This window comes from Phoca vitulina, unplaced genomic scaffold (assembly GCF_004348235.1).
Source record: "Phoca vitulina isolate PV1807 unplaced genomic scaffold, GSC_HSeal_1.0 scaffold8, whole genome shotgun sequence".
Taxonomy (NCBI): domain Eukaryota; kingdom Metazoa; phylum Chordata; class Mammalia; order Carnivora; family Phocidae; genus Phoca; species Phoca vitulina.
In genome coordinates, this window is record NW_022589711.1 from 15,351,244 (window position 1) to 15,366,060 (window position 14,817).

The following is a 14,817-nucleotide window of genomic DNA, read 5'->3' on the forward strand; positions in this document are numbered from 1 at the left end:
GGGAGAGAGAGGATCTTAAGCAGGTGCCACACCCAGTGCAGAGCCCAAAGCAGGGCTCAATCTCGCAACACTGAGATCATGACCTGAGCCGAAATCGAGAGTCGGATTTAACCAACTGAGCCACCCAGGTGCCCTATCACAAGTGATCCTTTTGGTAAATAAAGTAAATATAAATTAGAATTGGTCGTGAAGATATTACTCTGGCCCAAAGCTACTTAATTTGGAATAATTTTTTTAAGATAAATCATCTTTATATCTCTGTGGGTAATTGATAATTTCATGTATTTTTTGGTGACCATTTATTGAAAGCATACATCTCGATAGAGTTATTTATTATTTTCAGTGGGAAAAATTCTGTGCTTCTGCATAGCATCACCTCCTCATGCATTCTTATATATTTTATAAGGAAGACCAAACTCAAAAGTAGCTGAGCTCTCTAATTTTTCCAAATTTTTCTTATCACTTGCTACATATTTCTGCTACAGTACTTATTATATTGTTTTATTTTTTTCCTGTCTGTTTGACAGCAGAAACTATCTTATTTCTTTGACATTTTTGTTGCACATCATGGTGTTCAGGAAATATTTGTTTGTTGAAAGATGATTATTCCATAATGAATCAGAAGCCAGAGGACCAGGTAGGATTAAACAAAGAATTTTCTGTCTACTCCTGAGAGAAGGTCTTGCTACCTACTGTCCATTCTGACAGCTCTGTCTATAAATTCTATATACTTTTCCAATTTGATTAACTCTGCTTGCTGGCCCAAGCCCTGAATTCATATTGGTTTCTGTCATTTTCCTCATATGCACTATAATGGCCCAAGTCCCCAAACCAGCTGGGACACAGGCATCTAAGGAATGAAAACTTCGGGAAACCTTTAATTATAAAGTCCTTTAGCACACCAACTGCATAAGTTTGAAATTGTGGATAAACACCAACTGCATTTTGGTGTGATAAACTATTAAACATAATATTTATAATTAACGAAATTGAAAAAGTATACAAGGCTTGCAAGATCTGAAGAACTACTTTCTTTTTTTTGCTCCATTAATGAAGTTTGTCTGAAACTATCATTTTATTTATATTGGCACATATGGTAATACCCTCAGAGTCAGAGGAATAAGAGCAGAATAACTGGTCCTAATTAGGAAAGAGGCCCCAGAAAAAAACAGCAAACAGGTCTTTATTTGGATCAAATAAAGAAAAAGATGGGGCGCCTGGGTGGCTCAGTCATTTAGGGTCTGCCTTCGGCTCAGGTCATGATCCCAGGGTCCTGCAATCGAGCCCCGCATCGGGCTCCCTGCTCGTCGGGAAGCCTGCTTCTCCCTCTCCCACTCCCCCTGCTTGTGTTCCCCTCTCGCTGTGTACCTCTCTGTCAAATAAATAAAATCTTAAAAAAAAAAAAAAAATAACTTAAAAAAATAAAGAAAAAGAGGAAAAAAAAGGATTTTGAGATTATAGCTAAGGCTCACATATTTAGAATTGAATTAGCTTATGACGGCATAGTATACATTATTAAGCGAGACGGAGACACAATGATTTGACATAAAAACCTCTTTTATAAAGAAAGATAGCCCTGCATTATACTATATCTATTTTTCTATTAAGAGATGGAACTGACAGATAATTATTCTCTCCATTGACAATCTTATGATTAGGAAATATTTTAATTGGTACTCTCAACTGCCATTAAATGTGTGCTTCCATAGCATTTTAATCCTAATCATTGTCAGATATATTTAGTAAGCACGGGAGATGTACAGGACAACTAGGGAAATTTGTTCATATATAGGGTATTTTTGTTTACTTTATTATTTTTTTAAAGATTTTTATTTATTTATTTGAGAGAGGGAGAACGAGCAGTGGGGAGAGGCAGAGGGTGAGAGAGAAGCAGACTCCCTGCTGAGCAGGAAGCCCGATGTGGGGTTTGATCCCAGGACGGGGAGATCATGACCTAAGCTGAAGGCAGACGCTTAAGCAGCTGAGCCACCCAGGAGCCGCTGTTGTTTACTTTAAATAATGATTTACAATATAGAACTCTGGACTATTTGAAATATCTGTCTTAAAGATGAATACTTTCTGCATAATTATTAATTGAAACTTTATTCAGCAATATTTAGACAATCTTGTGCCTAATCTGATCGATAGAGGTTATCTATTATTCTGAAGAACTCTGATGATGATGCAGAATCTTGGACTTTGAAAAGGGAATTAGTTCTCCAAGCATTTTTTTTAACGTAAAAAAAAATGTTTTAGTAAATTTTGGCATTAAACTCTTTCTTCCAGAAACTAAAGATCAGTCTTGATTCCCTAAAAAAAATTGTCCCATTTTTCTCTCCTATTTTGCAACAGAACTACAATGAAGTAATTTGAGTATTTAAAAACTTGATCCAGTGCCTCATTCCTCACATCCAAGTCATTTAAATTCTTTCCTCAGTGCCTGTTTTCCACCAGATTGTGTCCAAGTTCAGCTGTTTAGTCCAAAAGTTTATTATCAACTGAACTTTTGACTCACATAAATGATTTTCAATAAATTATAATTAAATGTATATCAGAGGATTAGACCTGGTCAGAAGTGTTCCTATTTTGATTATTAGAAAATAATATTTCAGGTCTAAAGATTGAGCAGGAGTGTTCCTACCCTTTAACTAGAACATTTTTTGTCTTAATTAGGGTACATTTATTTACTTTTAGGCTTCCAGACTGTCCGTACTGAAAATAAGCTTCACAAGCTTCGGTTTTGAATTTTTAATCCCCTAAAGGAAACAGAGTAAAATAGGACAGCATGAGTTGTTCTTGCCCACAGTTCTTTTCTATTTGTACTATGTTTATCTTCATATACTGAAAAATGTTCCTTTTTCTGCATTGAAATGTTGATGTGCCAAACAAATTGAATTCCTCTTTCCTTCCACATCTTTATTGGCTGGAACAGGAAGTTTCTCTGGATTTCCATGTAACTGTTGTTTATCAGTGCATTGTAGTCCTGTGAACTGGTTCAACATCGCTAAGTGCTAACATTTTAACCTTCTCTTAGTTTATCTCAAAATATTTTCCAGACACATATTGAGTTGGTATTTAAATGGAATATAAGAATGACTTGTATTTAGTAGGTTTAAATACAAAATAACTGTCATGTTTTGTGTATATGAGTTTATATAATTTTTTTTATTTGAAAACATCCTAAATTTTACTTCTTATCCTGCTAAATAATCTATGAATATTAAAAATAGTCACAATTGGATATGTTCATTTTATGTGAGCTAATTTTAAGAAACCTATGTAAGTACATTTTTCAAACTTGTTTCTCAATCTGGTAATACATGCAATACTAGATATGATAATTCCAGTTAAGTATTGAAATTGATAATACTATAAATGATGATTTACAGAAATGAATTCTTATGGAAAAGCTTCTTGGTTTTTGTTTTGGTTTGTCCTTGTTTTTGTTTTAATAGTGGACATTTTTATGCACTAACAATAAAAACTTTCTGTATCTGTATCTTTTCTAGATCCAAAACAATTTTTGTTAGCCTAACAGCACATTTGATTTCTCCAATACATGTCTTCAATGCTAGCAAGTTCTGTGCTCTCCTACCAAACACCACTGTTTCCATTTATTCTAGCTTCATAGCATGGTGGGTCAGTATTTCTAAAGTGTGAGTGAGGAACACCAGGAGTAGATTAAACTGTGGTGCTTTTAGAATGCAGAATGAACAGATATAATACTAATTTGATCGAATAGCAACTCTGTTAAACCTGTAGGTTTTTCACAGATACATTAAGTTTTAAAATACCAACTTAAAGGCATTAATGAATGAGAGATAGGATTTGTTATCGAGGAAACACAGGGGCATGAGAAATAGTCAAAACTCCAATGACTTGTCAAAGTTCACTACAAATATCTGATGTCAAAAATTTTGTGTGTATGGGGTGCCTAGATGGCTCAATTGGAGGAGCATGTGACTTGATCTCAGGGTCATGAGTTTGAGCCCTCTGTTGAGCACAGAGATTGCTTTAAAAATTCAAGTGTACAAATCTGGTGGGATCTCTAGTGGCAGCCAGCTGACCTAATTATACATAATTTGTGAATAAATTCTGTACCTTTATGGCAAACATATCTCTAGTTTGGGGTTATATGTTATATATAAAATAGAATTATAAAAACTCATGGGTAAGAATTATGATGCAGAAATATTTCAAATATTTTGAGTATTGAGAGCTATTATGAAGATAAAAATAGTTCTCAATAGTTGAAGATGTTGAAAGCAAAGTACAACCTCAAATTCCATACTCTTAAAATATAAACATTGCTTTTATACTTGTGTATTAAAATAGATTTATTATAAACTCTGCTGAACGAAGTTTCTTAAATATTTTTAAAGTTTTGGTGATTTAAATTGAAAAATATTTACTGATTTTTAAATGAAACATTTTTGCTCTAAAAACATCTAAATGATATCAAATGTCCCATCTCAATATTTCTCTATCTTGCAAATAGCATTATAATCTCTAAACTTTTTACTTGATGAAATCTGATTATAGTTTTTGTTTCAGCCACCAAGTTATCTAATGGGTATAGAGAACGATATATAAACATCAATGCAAAAAACTCAGTGTGTCTCTTCCACCTAGACAGCTTGTGGTAATTGAGTAAATATTTGTATATGTGACCAGATTTTGAAAATCTGGCCTGATTTTAATTAAATTTACCATTTTAACTCTTGAAATACTCTTTTAATTTTAGTTACCTTTACTGCTTATTAGGTATGATCCCTTTTGGTCTTTGGATTGTAGCTTTATAAGGTAGCACCCCTAAATAATGCAAATGACACATTCTGTGTTTTAAAACATTTTTGTATTTTGGCGATAGTTGGAAGATGGAGAGACATAATAAAATATCAGAAACCCATCCTTTAAGTTTACATATTTTCTTTTATGAAACCTATGATAAACATAACATTTCTTCTCAATGTATTTTCAGAAGCATGTTTTGTGACCTGTTGTGTGCAAGAAGAATAGCAGACTTATATAAGTTATTGGCAATATACACATAACATTTAAGTCATTATTAACTTTAGGTTAAACTGATGTATGGCACAAATTATGGCCAAAGGGGAAATAATTTCTTTTAGAGACATCTCTTCACTAATGAAGTATAGATAATTATTTTACAGATTCTCCTGTCTAATATGATTATGTAAACTCCACCACTGAGTCAATTATAGAAAAAAGAAACTCAGAAAATTGTCCCCTACTACATTATTTCTTTTATTCTTGTCATGATTTTACTATTTTGAGTGTTTATTTCTAATTTTTGATGAATTGTTGCTTTAATCTTTTCATTTTAATATAATTAGAATATGTAAATATTTTATGTAATAAGGAAAAGTTAACCAAAATTGCTGAAATTTTTATAGACTATAAAATATTTACCTTTTCTTTTTGGTAAAGATTTTATTTATGTATTTGAGAGAAAGAGACAGATAGCAAGAGAGCACAAACAGGGGGAGGGGCAAAGGGAAAGGGAGAAGCAGGCTCCCTGCTGAGGGAGCTATGATGACTACCGACTACCGGTGCTCAATCCCAGGGCTCTGGGATCATGACCTAAGCCCATGGCAGATACTTAACCGACTGAGCCACCTAGGCGCCCCAATATTTACCTTTTTGTTTTGTGATTGCACCGATGGCTATTAATTATCTGAAATAATTGAAGCATCTATAAACTAGATCAACTACCAAGCTTAGCTTCATTGCTGTCTGTCTCATTATGTTGTCATGTCAAAAACTCAACAACAGATCCAACTCTAAGCCTATTTACTTTAAAATTACTCCACCTCAGTACATGGTTCAGCCTCATTTCCAGCTCAGAGTCCTAAGAGTCATCTTTTAATTCTTCCTTTTTCTTTTGTTCTCTACATCCAAACTATTTTCTTTTTTTTGTTTCAAACTATTTTCAATTCTCATTGTTCTAAACTTTTTTTTTTTAAGATTTCATTTATTTGTTTGAGACAGAGACAGAACACGAGCAGGGGGAGGGGCAGAAGGAGAGGGAGAGGGACAAGTAGGGGTGGGGCTCAATGTAGGGTTCAATCCCAGGACCCTGAGATCATGATCTGAGCGAAAGTCAGACGCTTAACCCACCGAGCCACCCAGGCACCCTCACTGCTCTTACCTTTTAAATCTATCTTGAATCTGACTTTTTTTTCTTATCTCTACTGCCACCAATTTCGTTATTGATACCTAACTTACTTCTACTTTTACCCTTGTGTGTCTACATTTTCACACTTTTGGAATTTTTCTCCATACAAAACATTGATCTTAAACAAACAAACAAAAATCTGATAAAACAGATCACATCATGGTCTTGATTAAAAATGGTTATTTCTGTTGTAGTTCACTCCAATTTGTAACATTTAGTCCTTTTAAAAGTCTGTCCCTTCTTTTAATTTCTAAATTTTGAGGTATATATATGACAGTTGTCTCTGTTGGTCCACTCTGTGTCATTGTAAGAATTTCTCCATGTGGGGATGCCTGGGTGGCTCAGTCCTTAAGCGTCTGCCTTCAGCTCAGGTCATGATCCCGGGGTCCCGGGATCGAGCCCCACATCGGGCTCCCTGCTCGGTGGGAAGTCTGCTTCTCCCTCTGCCACTACCCCTGCTTGTGTTCTCTCTCTCTGTCAAATAAATAAATTAAATAAAATAAAATAAAAAAGAATTTCTCCATGTGTGTTGTTGTTGTGTTTTTGTTTTAAAGGGTGCACATTTGTGATTAGCATTATGACTTGGAGACAATAAAATTTAAAATTTAGACTGTAAATATAAATATATTTGCAACCTGGCATCTATCTCTGCTACTTATCTATGGCCATTGCTCATCTGACATGCGTCCAGTAAACATGGATGAATGAATGGGTATATGAATTACTGCTTTAGATATGTAGGTGGTTATAGATATAGCTTTGATATCTATCTATAGCTTAGCCCTATTAGTTTGGAATTTTAATCTTGTGACTCAGCTTCTTTTTTCTTTTTTTCTTTTCTTTTTTTTTTTTTAAAGATTTTATTTATTTATTTGACAGAGAGAGACACAGCGAGAGAGGGAACACAAGCAGGGGGAGTGGGAGAGGGAGAAGCAGGCTTCCCGCGGAGCGGGGAGCCCGATGCGGGGCTCGATCCCAGGACCCTGGGATCATGACCTGAGCTGAAGGCAGACGCTTAACGACTGAGCCACCCAGGCGCCCCACAGCTTCTTTTTTCTAAATGTGATCCGTCTCACCTCTTACATAGATAATTCCAACAGTTTGATTTCCTTGATTCCAAAACCTTTGTCTTTTACAACCACCACCTAAAATTCATTTTCTATACAGCTACAGTATTTGTCATGTCATTCCACTATTTAAAACTCTCCAATACTTTTCTTTTGCTCTTAAAATTAGTCCAGACTTTATAACATTGTGCATATTCTGATGTCTCCTTACAGCTTCAAATTTACTTTTTCATTCTCCTCCTTGGAATTTGCAGTTGTGTCAAGCTTTATTTTCTTGTTTTATGTGAATTACATGCCTTTTGTTAAACCAGGACTGGCACAAACTTTCCTTCTTTCTGGGATTGTTTCCTCTGTTTTGCTTAACATCTACTTTATCATCTAGATTTAAATTTTGCTGTATTTCTGGATGTTCTCAAACAAAATTTGAAGGTCCGGCATTCCTAGATATAAATCATAACACTGTACTTCTGTCAGAGTAACCACCATCAGCACTGGTGCTGACACAAAATAGAAGTTTATCATTTCATGATAAGCCAGATGACCACGTTAAGACACATCCATACAAATATATTCTCACACAGGCTGCCAAATTTTATGATGATTCCATTATTTCATTTATTAAACATAATATTAGCAACTAGAAGGGAAAATGAAGAAGTTATGTGACGTTAGTAAGCCATTGATAAAGGCAAGCAAAGAATCAAATTTATAAGAAATGTATTTACATAAAGTACTGTCTAAGCACTGGTCCAAAACTAGTGCTGTTTGGTGATTACAAATTCCATTGGATGAAAAATCCTGCATATCAAATATCTACACTAAGTCCTATTCTACTCTATAAGGGAGAAAGTGTTATTATTTTAAAACTTAGACAGGTTTTTCAGAAAGTGCTTTTGTCGACTTTCCTTGGAGAGGGTGAGTGTGCTGGGAGAGGAGTTGATTGGGGGAGGATGGAAATGAGTCCTTTCCTGCAGGAGGGCTGACAGGTAAAAGATGGAAGGTAAGGTAATTAGCAAAGCTAGGTGGGAAGAGAGGTGCTTCTAGGGCAGTTCCTGAGATGAATCTGTAAGTGATATCCCCATTTGTACACTGGTGTAATAGATTTCAATTTAAAATGAAATTAAAATATAATGAAGCAAATTTGATGTCTGCCAAGTTTGTTAAAATAGAGTCCTACATTTACTCACACTTCTCAACCAAGCTGATACATGTAGGAAAGTGAGAAGACTGTAGAATGCTTGTATTTTTTTCTCCGATTTGGACAGGAAACAAACAAATATGTATATATATTTAAAAAGTCTTTTAGAAAAAAGTTCCTCATATTATCTATACAATAATAATTACCTAAGAAGTAATTTTTAATGAGTTCAAGACAGTGAGTAAGGCTTGTATTGAGCTAGTAATATTATTCTGTTAAGACAATAAATTATTCCCTTTCTACTGGCCAAACATCCTATAAATGTACATTCATTTAATATACAGGTAAGCACATACATATATTCACACACATAGCTACATATACAAAGCTGAAGTGAGGGGTGGTAGAAGTCAAACATTACTGTGTTTTATTGTTGGAAAAATGCAAAAACAAATAAGCAAAAAAAAATTTTGAAGGACATTTTCTTCTTGAGTATGTGTCCATAATTTCATTGAATTTTCTTTAAAATAATGGTTACTTGGGGCGCCTGGGTGGCTCAGTTGGTTGAGCAACTGCCTTCGGCTCAGGTCATGATCCTGGAGTCCCGGGATCGAGTCCCGCATCGGGCTCCCTGCTCGGCAGTGAGTCTGCTTCTCCCTCTCAGCTCTCTGTCTCTCATTCTCTCTCTCTCAAATAAATAAATAAAATCTTTAAAAAAATAAAAAATAAAAAAATAAAATAAAATAATGGTTACTTTCCATATCAGTTGGGAAGATTTAAAACAACAAATAATTCAAAAACTATCGATCAATAATTTTTATTATGAAATTCATATTTTGCATGCAATTGCTGACTTTTCTTCTAGGGAATTATAGTTTGACTTTCAGAACTTTGTACTTTTGCTCAAAGATATATTTAAATGATAAGGCTATCCCTAGTGGTACAAGGTGAGAATGCCACATTAACTACTTTATCAAATGTGTTACCCTGAATGTATAATAACTACTTGTTCGCTATTAAGAAAAAAATGAGGAGCCAGTACTCATGGGAGAATGCTTTTAAAAGTAGATTAGCTTCCAACATAAATTAAACATTACTATGTGTCAACCTCTTAAAGGGCCATTTATATGATTTCTTGACTTACTGGCAAAAATATCTTGATATTCCTTTCTCCTGAATTTGAAATATATATTTTCTTTCTCAGTGGATTATCTACAGAAAATGAAAATTCATATCTATGGATGGATGGATATTGATAACTTTATTAACTAACTGTGGTTTTCAAAATAATTGTTTAAAATACTTTATTTGTATATAGAAAGACAGGAAAGATGGAGTTTTATTCCTTTATGTACTTGTCAAAGTCTTGAGATGTGCATGCATAGCAAAATTCTCCTTCAGTCATTCAAAAAGCACATTAATGGAACTCTAGGATATTGAGGGAAGGTAGTCTCAAGCAGGGCTTCTCTTCAAGGATGTATCCCATTTTGCGATCCAATTATTTGGAGCTATAGTATCACATTCCTAGGTTAACTTGGATGGGAGGCTGACAAAGAAACAATGTGGCATTTTCCAATTTTCTTACTCTTTTCCTTTTCAAACACCCGGAACTCTGTTTCATCTGTGTTATTGGATACATGCTTAATAATATATAAATTATCCTTAAAAAAATATGAAGCACATGACTAGGTTTTATGGGGAATGGATAGTCCTCACTTAAAAGATCTTATAATGTAACTAGAAAAACCAAACTCTAAAAAGCAGATTTTCCCACATACATATTAATATGTATCTACTAAATTAAAAACAAATTTTGAGTTTGAAAGTTTGAAAACTCCTGCTAGGGAAACTTGCTTAAATTAATTTAATTTAGTCTTCCAAAGTTATTCAGCCATTGAGCATGTTTGTTTTTTTCCAATCTTCTTTGCCATACTGTGCAATACTAGACTTTCTTGGGCATATCTAACAGACAAGTTGTGGACCTTAACTCACAGACTTGATTTCAGAACTCCTCAAAAGTCATTTAAAGTCTCAGGCTTACTTTTTCCATTTGTAATATGTTGGGTAGTTGGGCCAGATGTTTTCTAAAGACTCCTCAAGTTCCAAGTCTGGATGATTTCAATTAGAGCTTAAGGAGTAAACTCTAGGCTGCTATTAGTGTGATAGACCCAAGAGGGGAGAGACAGTGTGGATTCTTTGATGTTTGTCTAATTAGATTTGTTCTACAGGAAGACAGATTCTTAATAAACATTTCTAGATGTTCATTCTAGGATATCAGGTAAATAAGTATTTGATGTATAAGTTTGGGTTCAATGTTAATTTATCCATATTTAACATGTCAGAATGTCAATATATCTATTAAAGTGTTAGTGCAGTTAATTAAATTTTGTTTTTGGAGTTTGTTTTTGAAAAATAATTTTATGTATATTTTAAACTAAGAATGGCATAATTTTTCCTGTCAAATTTAGATGTGAACTGTCACCAGGGCTAATGTAGATCTCTAAACATTTCAATGAATTTATTCTTTCTTGTTCTCCACAGCATTGCAATGTATAATATTTACTAACACATGACTTCTATTAGATAGTTAATGTCTTCTTCATATTCATCTCATTTTACTTTAATCTCCAGAGAATTTGGACTGCCAATTTATTTTTTGTGTTATTAGTTTTTTATGTTGGGAGTGATAGGAAAGATTTTGAAAATGCTAACAGTATGCCAGTATCTCTCTGTGGAGTCCCAGTTGGATTTTAAAGGATTTTTATATCTGTGTATTTGATCTTACGTATAAGCAGCAACTGGCAAATTTTCTCTCGTAATAATGATTTCCCCTCCCACTCGTCATGATCTCTTCATTATATGCTCAAACTGATATATCAATAAGGAGGATAATCTTAAAATTAAATGCTTTTTTTTTTTCCTTTTGTCCTTTCATCCATGTTTCTTATCATCCATAATAACCCCTAAGTTAATCATTCTCAAGTTTTATTTTGCATCAAAATCATCTGGTGTGCTTGTTTAAAGTGCTTATTTCTGGGCCTCATTCACAAAACTTCTAATTTAGTAGGATCTAAATTATACCCTAGGAATCTGGAATAAACTGTCTCTTAGCAAAACATACACTGAGGAAACGGGAGTTGTAAATAATTAGAGAATGATTTTGCACCTTAAGAAATGAGGTTGGTTTCTAGGCTATGGGGATTGACGTGGCACAAAAGGACACCTCCCTGTACCATTGTGGTTGGCATTAATCTTTGTGTGATAGAAGTATCTAAAGGACATGCTTAGAGTGAGGAGAGGAAACACAATTTATTGCCTTCTAGAGCCAAATTACTGAATTCCTGTATTCTTTATTCTTCCATGTTGGATATTACCTTTAAGAAAAACAAAAGTCCTATTTTTATCTAGAATTTTGTCCTACTCCAAAAGCTACAGAATACAAAGGGTAAAAGTAAGGAGAAAATATACCACACTAGGCCGAAGAATCTTAACTTTCTGTCTTTAATCTACAACTTACCAAATTGTATAACCTTGCATAAATCACTTCACCTTTTTGAATCTTAGTTTAAAAAATCTATTACATGGATTAGATGATATCAAAATACTTTCCAACTCTTAGATACTGAATTTGGAAATAAGGGAGATTAGTTGGTGTAATTTAGTTTCTTAAATTCTAGAAGCAGGATATCTAGTTTTATGAGAATTCTGCTATGATGCCAGAGGAATGGAAGGCTACAAATTACTAATTTTATAGCAGTTTCCTACATACTGCATATTAATATTTACCATGATTTCCTTCTTGTGCACACAGCTATTTTCATTTTGGCAAGGTTTTCATTTTTACACTATAGCCCTCCTACCTGGAAGTTTCCTGAGTGTCTCTTACCCCATAATACAATATATAATGGAGTTCAGTATTGAGGCTGTAATATTTAGATACCAAAGGTAGTAAAATGTAGATCTGTGCAACATTAACGTTGTTTTCCTAGCAAGATGAGATTATATAATAAGAGCAAAACTCTTAAAACAGAGGGATTTTAGGCTTCACAGAAAACTCGATATTGATTATAGCCATAATTAAATCTTCATGGCTAATAGCAAACGTAAAGTGTAGTCATCACAAACCTAAATATGGACTTCTTTTCTCATCTTTTCATAAATATCATACAACAATTTTCATTTTTTTTAATTCTGGTAAACATTTTGGACTTTATAAGAAAAGAGTCTTTTTAAAAAATGGAGAAGGGGGGATTAGTGCTTGAAACTGTTGGTTTCTGATGAAGAATATTCTCCTCTTAAACACATAATGTATCACCATTACTTTCAAGTGGTCATTAAGCACAGAAATTCAGCAGAAACTCTGCTGACATAGACCAGAGTGTATAAATACTGCTTTTGTCCTTCAGAGCTAGACCAAACAAAAACCAAAAACCAAAAACCAAAAAAAAAAAAAAAAAAAAGGAAACAATATATCAAAATATGCATGTTCTGTACAGACAGCATAATGCATTTGCCCCCACGGAGAAGGCACCCAGCATCTATAAGAGGATGTTCCTGCATGCAGAGGAGGGAGAAGGAGGTACTTAAAAAAAAAAAAAAAGGGTCCAAAAACCTGAAATGGTATGTAATTGGAAAATGCATCCAGGGTGTGATTGTTTTGCCTGCATCTAAATGTTTCTCTGGAAGCATAATGTGAATGAGATAATCAAAGGAAATATGTGAGACACTTGGTTAAAATCTCTCCCTTAGATTCAGTAATTTAGTGTGAAACATAAATTAAACCTCTTAGTAAAAGCCAATACATCCTTAAAACTATGTGATCCTTCACATGTAATTAAACAGAGAGGCTTTATTCTTATAATAAATAAGAGGAAATATATTAATTATAATATTTAAAGTATATTATTGTTAACCAATCATATTCTTTTTCATAGTCTCCTACAAATAAGTATTTATATAGAGTCCTCTATTAAATGTTTGGAATTACATCTAAATAACAATTTAAAACAAGATTGAAATTGAAGTTTAGATATGTCCTCTAATGAGTGCTAACTGATCTTCAATAAGTAATAAACTATAATTTTAAATTTAAAAATCTTACCATGAAGTTTCTCAAACAAATATCTAATGATCTCTAAATAAATATGCTACACTACCTTACTATTTTATGATTGTTTTAAACTACCTTACTGTTTTAAGGATACCTGCTTATAAATTTAAAAATGAAATATATATATGTATATACATATATAATATACATTATTTATGGGAAATAACTCTCTACAAAGTTACAATATTCAATTATTAATATTCATCTAAGGTACATTTAAAATTATGAGTGATTGATACTTATCATTAGAGTAATAGAAATGGCAGAAGCAGATATGTATAATTTCTTGCACTTTGTTTCATTTCTGATAGAACTTGTTTTTAAAAAGATATGTATAGGGGTGCCTGGGTGGCTCAGCCAGTTAAGCATTGGACTCTTGGTATCCCTGGGGTAGTGATCTCATGGGTTGTAGGACCAAGCCCACATTAAGCCCTGAGTGGGGCTCTGATCTCGGCAGAGAATCAGCTTGAAGATTCTCTCCCCCCTGCCCCACCCCCTACTCACTCCCACTCTCTCTCTCTCTCTCAAGTAAATAAATCCTTAAAAAAATATCTGGGGCGCCTGTGTGGCTCAGTTGGTTAAGCAACTGCCTTCAGCTCAGGTCATGATTTCAGGGTCCTGGGATCGAGCCCCGCATCGGGTTCCCTGCTCGGCGGGAAGCCTGCTTCTCCCTCTCCCATTCCCCCCTGCTTGTGTTCCCTCTCTCGCTGTGTCTCTGTCAAATAAATAAATAAAATATTAAAAAAAATAAAAAAATATCTAAAAGATATGTATATACACTTAATGTGTATTATATATTCATATACATATTTATTTAACTACACATTATGATTCAATGTGTGTTTGGTCTAATATTGATATGACATTTTCGGTGAGTAACACAATTATCTTTCACATTTGGGACTTTTACAGGAAAATTTGATGCTCTTTCTGCATAAATATGATGGTAAAGATGTTATTCTCTCTCTTTTTAAAATATTTTATTTATTTATTTTAGAGAGAGAATGTTGGGGGGGTAGGGGCAGAGGAGGAGGGAGATAGAGAATCTCAAGTAGACTCCTCTGAGCTCAGAGCCTACACCGGGCTTGATCCCAGGACCCTGAGATCACTATCTGAGCTGAAACCAAAAGTCCAATGCTTAAGACTGAGCCAGCCAGGTGCCCCAAGATATTATTCTGATAAAAAGGGAAAGTTGTTTCAGTTGGTATACTTGTCAAGAAAAGTCGTGGCCAAATGATGATTCCTAATTTATTTTATTAAAAAAATAGAGAAAACATTAAACAAATTGTAAAAACATACTGAA

The 14,817-nt window shown here is 33.9% G+C and overlaps 1 protein-coding gene and 1 pseudogene across 3 annotated transcripts in view; one reads left to right on the forward strand and one right to left on the reverse strand.

Moving 5' to 3' along the window:
* LOC116633607 overlaps positions 1-3,002 on the reverse strand; it is a 75,828-nt pseudogene extending 72,826 nt beyond the window's left edge.
* The window catches only part of CADM2 (cell adhesion molecule 2), a 1,086,523-nt gene that overhangs the window by 128,952 nt on the left and 942,754 nt on the right, over positions 1-14,817 (forward strand). The gene's annotated exons all lie outside the window — the stretch shown is intronic.